This window comes from Eriocheir sinensis, chromosome 18 (genome assembly GCF_024679095.1).
Source record: "Eriocheir sinensis breed Jianghai 21 chromosome 18, ASM2467909v1, whole genome shotgun sequence".
NCBI classification, from domain to species: domain Eukaryota; kingdom Metazoa; phylum Arthropoda; class Malacostraca; order Decapoda; family Varunidae; genus Eriocheir; species Eriocheir sinensis.
In genome coordinates this window covers 13,758,718-13,770,812 of record NC_066526.1, presented here as the reverse complement: position 1 = coordinate 13,770,812, position 12,095 = coordinate 13,758,718, and the positions used below count along the sequence as shown (strand labels likewise).

The window sequence follows — 12,095 nt, the reverse complement described above, 5'->3', positions numbered from 1 at the left end:
CAGAAGGACCTATAAGTGCAGTGCGGCCCTTTAGGTAGGAACAATTAACCCCATAAGGGAAAATGAGTCTGTTTAAGGAAAAGAAGAAACGTCCGCGATTATGACCCTGGCTAAGGGAAGGGAAGGGGAGAGGAGAGCGTGTCACCAGCGCGGGGAGGCTTGGCTGCTACGTAGACTAAACAAGCTTCCTGCCAGTGATTCTTCCTTGTACAGTAAAGGAGGCAGACCAAGGACGGAACACGAAAAAAAGAAGAATAACAAGAATGCCAAAAAAAAGAGACGTTTATTTCTGTTGGTTCTTTATAGTTATTATTTTTATTATTATATTATTATTATTGTTATTATTATTATTATTATTATTATTATTATTATTATTATTATTATTATTATTATTATTATTATTATTATTATTATTATTATTATTATTATTGTTATTATTAGTTAGAATTTATTATGTATGTTGGCGCTTAAATGAGGTCATACACACACACACACACACACACACACACACACACACACACGCACACGCACACTCACACACTCGTTACGTCTCTGTTGTCATTGGCTATCTTCGCGGAATTTTGCGTGTGTGTGTGTGTGTGTGTGTGTGTGTGTGTCATCGCTCGGCCGTCACCCAAACATTCCTCTACATGCGAACAAAGAGCAGATTGAAGGAGGAGGAGAATGAGAAGGAGGAGGAGGAGGAGGAGGAATGGTGAAGGAAAAAGTTTACAGTGGGGAAGGGGAAGAGGGAAGGGAAGAGAAGGGGATGAAAAGGAAGAGAAGGAGGAGGAGGAGGAGGAGGAAAGGAGGAGGAATGGTGAAGGAAAAAGTTTACAGTGGGGAAGGGGAAGAGGGAAGGGAAGAGAAGGGGATGAAAAGGAAGAGAAGGAGGAGGAAGGGAAGGGAAGGGAAGGGAAGAGGTGAGCAAATAGGAAATAGTAAACAATGGGTAGGCTAAGGGAAGGGAAGGGAAGGGAAGGGAGGAGGAAGGGGAAGGAACAGGTAAAGAAAGAAAGTTTATAATGAGAAAAGGGGAAAAAGGACAGGGAGAAGGAGAGGAAGAGAACTGAAAAAAAGGAAGGGAAGGGAAGGGGAGGGAAAGGAAAGAAAGGGAATGAAAGAGAACGGAAAGGAAAGCAAAGAAAAAAACGGACATAAGGGAATGGAAGGGAAGGAAGGAGATGGAATGGAGAAACTATTATAAGACAGAAAGAAGAGAAAATGGGAAAAAAGTGAATTAGAGGTAAAGTTAGGGGCACACGGTAAACTGCTCGTTGCGTCAGTGTTCATCTCCGTCTCTACCCATTATTCTTTTAAAATATTCCATCCTCAGTGAACACTCTCTCTCTCTCTCTCTCTCTCTCTCTCTCTCTCTCTCTCTCTCTCTGCGGTACAGTTTTGGTCTCCCCACCATGCAAAGGACATTGCTAAATTAGAAGGTGTTCAGCGTCGGGCAACAAAAATGATCCCTTCTTTGCGCAACAAATCCTACGAAGAAAGGCTTTCCACCCTTAACATGTTCTCTCTTGAGAAACGTCGCCTCCGAGGAAAACTGATCGAATGTTTTAAAATACTTAATGGTTTCAGGAAAGTAGACAGAACAAAATTGTTTATGATCGATGACACTTTGCGAACGAGGAACAATGGCATAAAACTCAAATGTAGACAAGTAAATTCAGACTGCATCAAAATTTTCTTTACCAACGTTGTAGTGCGAGAATGGAATAAGCTCCCACCGTCAGTGGTCCAGTGTAACACGATTGACTCCTTTAAAAACAAACTCGACCATCACTTCCTTGAACTTGATATTAACTAGAGTAGAAAAGCAACGTTTTGGAGCCATCTGATTACTGTGATTAGTGTAGATTCACTTAGGTTTAAGGACAGACCACCTAGTCTGGACCATGGGGTCTGTGTGGTCTGATTTTCTATGTAAATCTCTCTCTCTCCCTCTCCTTCCGTGTTGTGTAGTGAATAAGAACACATTACACCGGGACACAAGGGGAGGGTGGGTGAGTTTAAAGGGGAAGGAAGGGAATGGAAGGGAAGGGAAGGGGAAGGAAGGGAAGGGAACGGAAGGGAAGGGGAAGGAAAGGAAGGGAATGGAAGGGAAGGGAAGGAAGGGAAGGGAACGGAAGGGAAGCGAAGGGTACGGAAGGGTAAGGAAGGGAAGGGAAAAGAAGAGAAGGAGAAGGGAGGGAAAAGAAGGGATAGAAAGATGAAGGGACTGAAAGGAAAATAGCAAAAGTAAATAAAAGGAAAGGGAGGGAAGCGAAGGGAAGGAAAGGAAAGGGAAAGGAAAGGCAGTGCACGGAAGGGGAGAAAAAAGAAAGGAACGAGAGAGAAGGCGAAGGTACTGAGAGGAAAGGGAGGGGAAGAGATGGAAGAGGAAGGAAAGAGAGAGGAAGGTGAAGGGACTGAAAGCAAAGGAAGGAAAGGAGAGGAGAGGGAGGGAAGAGAAGGGAAATAATGGTGGAAGAAATGAAGGTTGGAAGGCAGAGAGACGTAAGAGGAAGGGAAAAAAGGGTGAAGGGACGGAGGAGGAAGGAGAAGAAAGATGGATGAAGGGAACGTAAGGAAAGGTGTTTGGCGTCACAGAAGAGGAGGAAAAGAGACAAAGAATGATGATGTGGCGTTAGATAATAGAAAAAAAGAAGTGACAAAGACAAAAGGAGAGAGAGAGAGAGAGAGAGAGAGAGAGAGAGAGAGAGAGAGAGAGAGAGAGAGAGAGAGAGAGAGAGAGAGAGAGAGAGAGAGAGAGAGAGAGACTTCGCTAAGGATGGAATATTTTAAGAGAATAATGAGTAGAAGGGAGAAAAAGTGAAAAAAACCCATTGGAACACACACACACACACACACACACACACACCTATATGTGACATCAGTCTCTGTCTTCTTTCTTTCTTTCTTTCTTTCTTTCTCTCTCTCTCTCTCTCTCTCTCTCTCTCTCTCTCTCTCTCTCTCTCTCTCTCTCTCTCTCTCTCTCTCTCTCTCTCTCTCTCTCTCTCTCTCTCTCTCTCTCTCGTAAAGTGGGATTTGGCACTAAGTATTTGTTAGTTTTAAGATAAATTTTAAGATATTTTTTATTACCACAAAGTAGCCAAGAGTTTTTTCCTTGCTATTTTATTTTTTTCATTTGTTCATTAAAAGGAGTTACATCCATTGCTGTGTCTCTTGAATTCAGTTATATTACTCTCTCTCTCTCTCTCTCTCTCGTGACCTTGACCTTTTTTTTTTTTTTTTTTTGCGCTGTCGTGACGAAGAGTGACAATTGATAGTCACAACTCGTGCCAAGAGTACACACACACACACACACACACACACACACACACACACACACACACACACACACACGCAAACACCGTACTCACCACAAAATGCCTTCCCTTTGCTATCCTTCCCAGACACCTTCTCTGTTATCTATCGACTTGCGTTTATCTATCATCCATCGACCCGGTCGGAGTGGCGACGGATGGCCGGTCTCCTCAATATTGAACCAAAGAAAGAAATGGGACGAAATAGTGAATATACTGTTAACTCTTGCATTGGTACGTTGTACTTCTCATGTAGTGTGTTGGAGCACCTCTGGACTTAAAGGAAGAAGAGGGAAGGGATATCTATTGAACCAAAGAAAGGAGACGTAGAGAGTCTGGTCTGGTGGTTGTGTTTAGCGTACGAAATAGTGAATATACTGTTAACTCTTGTATGGTACGTTGGACTTCTCATGTAGTGTGTAGGAGTACCTCGACTTAAAGGAAGAAGAGGGAAGGAATATCTATTGAACCAAAGAAAGGAGATGTAACGAGTCTGGTTTGGTGTTTTTATTTTTAGCGTACGAAATAGTGAATATACTGTTAACTCTTGCATGGTACGTTGGACTTCTCATGTAGTGTGTAGGAGTACCTCGACTTAAAGGAAGAAGAGGGAAGGGATATCTATCGAACCAAAGAAAGGAGATGTAGCGAGTCTGGTCTGGTGGTTGTGTTCAGCCTACAGTGAATGGGACGAAATAGTGAATATACTGTCAACTCTTGCATTGGCACTTTGGACTTCTCATGTAGTGTGTAGGAGTACCTCTGGACTTAAAGGAAGAAGAGGGAAGGGATATCTATTGAACCAAAGAAAGGAGACGTAGCGAGTCTAGTCTGGTGGTTGTGTTTAGCGTACGAAATTGTGAATATACTGTTAACTCTTGCATTGGTACGCTGGACTTCTCATGTAGTGTGTAGGAGTACCTCTCGACTTAAAGGAAGAAGAGGGAAGGGATATCTATTGAACCAAAGAAAGGAGATGTACTGAGTCTGATCTGGTGGTTGAGTTCAGCCTACAGTGAATGGGACGAAATAGTGAATATACTGTTAACTCTTGCATTGGTACGTTTGACTTCTAATGTAGTGTGTAGGAGTACCTCTCGACTTAAAGGAAGAGGTCTCGGATGCCAAGAGGGGGTTTCGTGGTGCAGTGGTTAGCATACTCGGCTCACAACCGAGAGAGCCCGGGTTCGATTCCCGGGCGGAGTGGAAAAATTTGGGCGCCTTTTCTGATACCCTACGCCCCTGTCCACCCAACGTAGGGAATGGGTACCAGGTATTAATCGGGGGTTGTGTCACGTCTTCTGGGGTCTGTTCCCCACTCCTATAATTCCTTCCCCGTCTGTCTCTCTCCGGCATATGACCACAGATGTTGCGCCGACTAAACGACTTTCCAACTTTCTTTCGGATGCCAAGCGTGTTCAGCGTTTATCAGAGAGAGAGGTCAGAGAGTGATGTTGCTCAAATCTTGCACTGACACACTGAATTTCGCATAGTTTGTAGGAATACCTCTTAAGTCAAGGGCAGGAGAGGGAAGAGGTCTCGTATGCCAGTTATGTTCGGCGTTTATCAATGAAAGAGGTCAGACAGTGAAGATGTTGCTGAAATCTTGCATTGGTGTGTTCAGCTTTAGATAGAGTGTGTAGGAATACCTATTAAATCACAGGAGGGAGAGGAGAGGGACTTCATATGCCAAATGTTAATGAATGAAAGACGGCAAAGAGTGAAAATGTTGCTCAAGTGTGTGTTAGAGTGAGAGAGAAAGAAAGAAAGAGAGAAGGAAAGAAAAAGAAAGAAAGAAAGAAAAGAAAGAAAAGAAAGAAGGAAAGAAAGAAAGAAAGAAAAGAAAGAAAAGAAAAAGAAAAGAAAGAAAGAAGGAGAGGCTAAGGGATTTCATAATAATACCAAATGTTTATCAATGAAAGAGGTCAAAGAGTGAAGGTAATGGTTAACTCTTGCATTAGTGCGTTGAACTCCTCATCGTGTGTGGGAACAGCTCATATATCTAAGAAAGGAGAGGGGAGAGGTCTCGTATGCCAAGTGTGTTCAGCGAGGCACGAAGCTTCATAGGTGAGGTCGTAGCCAATTAAGGTACGAGAGTTTGGCGGCGTTGACTCCGCGGCTGAGATGTAAAGCGTACGATGATGTAGGTAGATGTTCGACTTAATTTATCTTTACTCTCTCTCTCTCTCTCTCTCTCTCTCTCTCTCTCTCTCTCTCTCTCTCTCTCTCTCTCTCTCTCTCTCTCTCTCTCTCTCATTTGCATTTTTCCCCTATTTTTAATCCCATGGTCTTTCTTTCTCTCCGTGTGTGGGGATAAAAAGCTCTCGTGTGTGTGTGTGTGTGTGTGTGTGTGTGTGTGTGTGTGTAGCTCCCGTGAAGACGTTTTTTACAAGCCTGGGAGTACTTACGTGAGAACTCTTAGGAAGGTTAAGTTTGGTAACATTAATATTAGTTACGGGTCGGCCTTGACTACTCACTGCGAGGTCTAAGAGGGGGCGTAAATATAGACTGCCTCTGTTAGTTAATTTTTTCCTTCTCTCTCTCTCTCTCTCTCTCTCTCTCTCTCTCTCTCTCTCTCTCTCTCTCTCTCTCTCTCTCTCTCTCTCTCTCTCTCTCTCTCTCACACACACACACACACACACACACACACACACACACACACACACACCTAAGTACCCGTTCGCACCACCTGTACCTCTTTAATGAGCTCCAGCCAAGGCGGACTGGGTACAGTAACCTAAATGTCACCGCGAACCGCTAATTACACGTGGAAAAGCCCGTAGAAGGAGACGTAGACGCGCGCCGCGGCTCAGATTAGTTCGTGTTTCTCTGCGTCATTTCCTTTGTCGGTTTAGATATGAGCGTTCTCGGTAGCCTTGTCCCCTTGGCGAGAGATCCAGTCCCAGGAAGAAAGGAGAAAGTGTGACGCGCGAACATTGGAGAGGTGTTGTTTACTGCGAGGGATTGGGGAAAGTAGATTATATATATTTTTTACAGTACAGAGGCACCCGCTCGTACTGGGTTCGCTCGCCGGATCGCCATTTTTTAATTGATAACTGAGTGTCTGAAGGCGGGAAGTACACAATCCTTAGTACCGTTAAAACGCCTGAAAATCGTCCTTGAAATGTAACTGGATCAGTATGAGAAGTGTAGAAAATAAGAAACTTCCTCCACTTCCACGCGCTCGTGAAACTCTGCGCGAGAATAACGCCGCGTTTAAATACCCGATAGGCTGCTGCCGCCCCGACCCACGAGAACTAATATTATGTGAAGGTGTTGACGGAGGGGCAGAGGCACGCCGCGGCACACTTGTAGACACCTGGCGGCCGTCAACCTTGGCACGCGCGTGCAGAGGCTCGCCGAGAGCTCGAAAAATGATTATCTAAATAATTACATCCTGTTACTTGTCAGGAGGAGGATGCAGCGGTGTTGTTTCTATCCGTGGAGACAGACCAAAAACAATATATAGACATATACAGCTATCTATCTATCTATCTATCTGTATATCTATCTGTCTAACTATCTATATATATCTATATCTATATCTATATCTATCTATCTATCTATCTATCTATATATCTATATCTATATCTATCTATCTATCTATCTATATTTATATATCTATATCTATATCTATATCTATATCTATCTATCTATCTATCTATCTATCTATCTATCTATCTATCTATCTATCTATCTATCTATCTATATATATATCTCTCTCTCTCTCTCTCTCTCTCTCTCTCTCTCTCTCTCTCTCTCTCTCTCTATCTATCTATCTATCTATATATATATATATATATATATATATATATATATATATATATATATATATATATATATATATATATATCTATCTATATATCTATCTATCTATCTATCTATCTATCTATCTATCTATCTATCTATATCTATATCTATATCTATCTATCTATCTATCTATCTATCTATCTATCTATCTATCTATCTATCTATCTATCTATCTATCTATCTATCTATATATATATATATATATATATATATATATATATATATATATATATATATATATATATATATATATATAAAGTGATGCTCCCACAGAGAAAATGGAAGTGCCAGAACATAAACTGTCAAGATGTAGGGCGTGTTGAGCATGAATGATCCTGTGTTGCTTACGGGACTGCTGCAGCGCCCTATGCTGAGTCCCTGCCGCTGAGTGGAGAGTGAGTCTGGTGGTGGCGGGCGGGCAGGCGCTGAGCCCGTGCCCAGGGAGGGACACGCGCGTGTCTGATCGGGATGTGAGTCTTGCCACAGTTTACTCTAAGCGGGGCAAGTTTCCCGAAGCATCCGCTTATCAGCGAACTCTTAAGTATTACGAAGAGCAGCTGTCTCAACAGCAAGCACGGACCCGATGACTCGTCCACGGCTACGCAGAAACCGTGCGTGACCACTGCGTGCAGGCCGGCCCGCCAGCACCCATCTTGGGCTTGGATCACACGGTGGCTCACTAGGGAACTACAGTATGACAATCCGTGGCCATCTACAAATATATCAAAGGATAGGGACATCAATAACTGTGAATTCCTAGCGTTATTTAGGCCTAGTATTTTTCTGTGACATCACTAGATTTCGTAATACTTTCCAAGTAACACACCATTACTTTTTTAGAATTATTGTGAAATGGCGTCATATAGACCCAAGGCCCATGCTGACTGGCAGATCTTTCCGCATAGGCCTTGACTGAGCCTACCACGAAGCTTGCCACGAAGCCACGCCTTTCATTTTTTTCTATTTTTATTTTGACACTAGAGATGGGCCAAGGGCAAAACAAATAAACACACAAAAAGCCAGCAATGCCGAAAAAAAGCAACGGAATCTTAATTCGAGAGGTGGCTTGATATTTCTCATTCGAAAAAGTCCGAGTCGTCGAAAGGAGAAAAGACAATGCAAGGAAGCTGCTCCAGAGTTTAGTAACGCAAGGGAAATAAGAATGAAGATACTGGATAACTCTTACATTAGGGAGTTGGGCAGCATAGGAATGAGCTTGAGTAGAAAGGCTAGTGCAGCGAAGTCGCGGTAGTGGTGGAAGCATACAGTTAGCAGGTTCAGAGGTGCGGTCAGCATGTAAACAGCGATAAAAGATTGCAGGAAAAGGAACAGTGCGGCGGACCTTGAGAAGTTGAAGACAGTTAATTGTAAGGGTGCGTACTTATTGAAACGATGAGTACTTACTGGGGAAGACATCCTAGTCCAACCCACGCTGTCCTATAGAACAAACGCAAAATAAGTGCCATGTTAAGTAATACATTCTAATCCAGTCATACACACACCCAGAGCAATGCCAAGGAACACACATCATGTAGTACAAACACACAGGAGGTGCAATACTAACGAACACATCCTAGTCTAATACACACTTCCTGTAGTACAAACACATCAGAGGTGCAATATTAACGAACACGCCCTATTTTATTTATTTATTTATTTACTTTTAGCCCACGCGCAGCTATAGCGTATACCCCCAATTTTACCTTACCTAGTCCAATACACACATCATGTAGTACAAACACACAGGCAGCGCAGTGCCAACACCTGTACACAGCGCAGCGACAGGCATTGCGCGCCCCCGCCGGCATGAGCCTAACCCCGTTGGTGACAGCTCGCGCGAGGAATCCGTAAACAAATGGAAAGGTGAATTTTGTGAAAGCCAAGACGAATAGTTAAAGATACGAGGTTGTTGGCCCGAGGGAAGGAAAAACAAGGCATCCACGTGTATATATTTAGAATGTGTCAGCGCTGTGACATGTAGGATAGTTTACTGGATGCTTGAGAACACGCCAGGGAAGCAGCGAAGTTACCAGTTGACGCGAAGCTTGATTTATTTGATGATTGTGAAATGGACAGATGGCGTTGTAACGAAAACCACCGGAGGGATATATTAAAGGGGTGAAAAATTAAGGGGAGTTGCAGATGAAAAAGAGATAGCAGCAATAATCTACAACAGAGCATATCAGTTATTAGGAGTAAACTAACCCAAGCAAACCGTAGTCCTGGGTGTTGGCCGAGCTTAGCCAGTCCCTCACGCTGGTTGTTACGAAAATAATATAAAAATCAGCTTATATGAGAGAGAGAGAGAGAGAGAGAGAGAGAGAGAGAGAGAGAGAGAGAGAGAGAGAGAGAGAGAGAGAGAGAGAGAGAGAGAGAGAGAGAGAGAGAGAGAGAGAGAGAGAGAGAGAGAGAGAGAGAGAGAGAGAGAGAGAGAGAGAGAGCACCCGCACGTATATTTAGCAAGAGCAGGCTGGATATTCGCAACAAGAATATTAGTCCCAATAATTATATCCGGTCTGGCTGGGGCGGGAGTGAGCGTGGCGAAAAAAAAGCTGTTGTTAAGGAGGCGACGAAGGGCTTGTGTTGAGGTATTAATAGAATGTGTTATGCCTGTGTGCACGGCCGAGGGACACACACACACACACACACACACACACACACACACACACACACACACACACACACACACACACACACACAGACACACACACACACACGGAAAGACGGAAGAACAGAAATAGCCCTCATTGTCGCCTTTCTCCCGGTAAATTTATCCGCGTTCACAACCAATACAAAAGCAAACATTTCTACGCATCGGAACGCCATTTAACCGAGCGTCCATGGGTGGCGTCGCTCAGCATTTCGCGGAATACCATGATTACGGAACCCGGCGGCGACAGGCGACAACAGCGAGAGGTGGAAGACCAAAATTGGGGCTCCCGCAGGAGATGGGCGGGACCTGGGGATGGTGCGCGCGCAAGGACTCGGAGGGTGGAGCCAAATTTTGACGTGCGGCGCCGCTAGCTGGCCACCCCCAAACCAGCTGCAAAGATGTACAGGTTTCGCTCGGATTTTACGTTTTCTGAATGCCGTGGCTGTGTGGCCCACTAATACAAATACAGAGTTCTTTATATATTCGTTATCTATATATCTTTCGCTGGAGTCCATCATGCCATGCCCCCATAGTTTAAATTCTGGGTTACAATCGCCCGTAAAATCCTTGCCGTCGTTTTTTGGGTGAATGTTCTTGTGCCTTCACGTGCTGTTGGTGTGAGGCGCTTCTGGCATGGACGGGGGAAGGGTGGAGGGGAGTGAGAGGAGAGGGGGGAGGGGGAGGGCAGGAGGAAAGTGGGTGGGAGTCAGGAAATTTTGTGTGCTTCATTCCCTTCCCGGAGAGCCGAGTGACGGGAACACCGCGCGATATTTTGACGTTTTGGCTTTGAGAAGTGTGTGTTTGTGTCCGCGTCCGTGTGTCTCTGTGTGTGTCAAGCGAGGCCAGCAAAGGAGAAAGATACAGTGAATAATTGAGTGTTTTGCGTGCGCTGACTTTATGATTTGACTTGCACGCACGCACGCACGCACGCAGTGGAAGTGTTAGACATGGCTAAAGAAACACGACTGAAAATCACAAAAACTCTGAAACTACTCCAGGAAAATTCACTCTCGATTCCTCTTCTCGATGAAAAAAAAAAAAATACTAACTTGAGACTGAAACTGCAGCTCTTGAAAATGTGTTGAAACTCACGACTCTGACTCCTGAAAAAAGGTCACTCGTTTCATTTCCCGAACTGGAACAAAGACTGAACTGAAACTGCAGCTCTTGAACCTGCGCTCGTTGAAACTCGCTCACTCTTAACCTACAACAGGAAAACTCGTCACTCGTTTCATATCTCGAACTGAACCAAAGACTGACTGGATTCCCTTTCACCTGCACCTTTCCAATATCTTTTTTTGACACATTCCAGTCTTATGAGTCCGCCTAAGACTGAAACGCTCACTCTTAATTAGCCTACAACAGGAAAACTCGTCACTCGTTTCATATCTCGAACTGAACCAAAGACTGACCTAAGACTGAAATGCTTACTCTTGTACCTGAGACTAAAATTCAATCCCTCGAAGTTATTATAAATTTCACGAAACTAATCCTTGAAAAGTCGTACGTCCTATAATAATCTCCCTCGAAGTTATTATAAATTTCACGAAACTAATCCTTGAAAAGTCGTACGTCCCTTGTTTCCTTATCTCGAATTCGACGTTGCCAGATTGTCGTACTCAGCCTCTTATATTTACCAACTTCCGACCCAATAACTGTCTCCTTGGCCTCAATAACTAGATTAATTTATATTTAGCGTTAAAATAGTTAATTCCTGATGTGCCTTGGCAATAGTTAGGCGTCAGAAACCGGTAAATACCATGCTCTGAGTACGATAATCTGGCGACGGTGATATCGATGAAGACCCTATCCTGCAGCTATTGAATATATACTTAAGAGTCACCCGTTCGTTCCCTTTTGTCACACTGGGGTCCGTATTTTCAGGCACTTTTGGCTTTCACAACAAATATATCAAAAGGCTACAAAGGAGATAGTCGGGTTCTGATGAGTGCTTTTGACATTCACGGTGCAGAAATTGACCACTCTTTTGACCACTCTTTTGACCACTCTTTTGACCACTCTTTTGACCACTCTTTTGACCACTCTTTTGACCACTCTTTTGACCACTCTTTTGACCACTCTTTTGACCACTCTTTTGGCCACTCTTTTGACCACTCTTTTGACCACTCTTTTGGCTACTCTTTTGGCCACTCTTTTGACCACTCTTTTGACCACTCTTTTGGCCACTCAACTCTTTATAGGAGCAGTGATTTCCAGCCTCATGATTATTTTTGTCAAGGGCAATAAAAAGATGTAAAAAAAAAGCCCGCTAACTGTTGCTCTCGTATAGCGATTAGTATAGAGTGGCTCATATA

The 12,095-nt window shown here is 43.7% G+C and overlaps 1 protein-coding gene across 2 annotated transcripts in view; it reads left to right on the top strand.

The window, feature by feature from the left end:
• The first annotated feature begins 10,470 nt into the window (after nt 1–10,470).
• LOC127000338 (tropomodulin-like) overlaps nt 10,471–12,095 on the top strand; it is a 116,741-nt gene continuing 115,116 nt past the window's right edge. Inside the window, exon 1 of one of the 2 annotated variants that reach the window (XM_050863936.1) lies at nt 10,471–10,573. The gene's annotated coding sequence lies outside the window, so the exon portion shown is untranslated. The remainder of the gene's footprint in view (nt 10,574–12,095) is intronic. The other variant, XM_050863937.1, reaches the window with a different exon arrangement.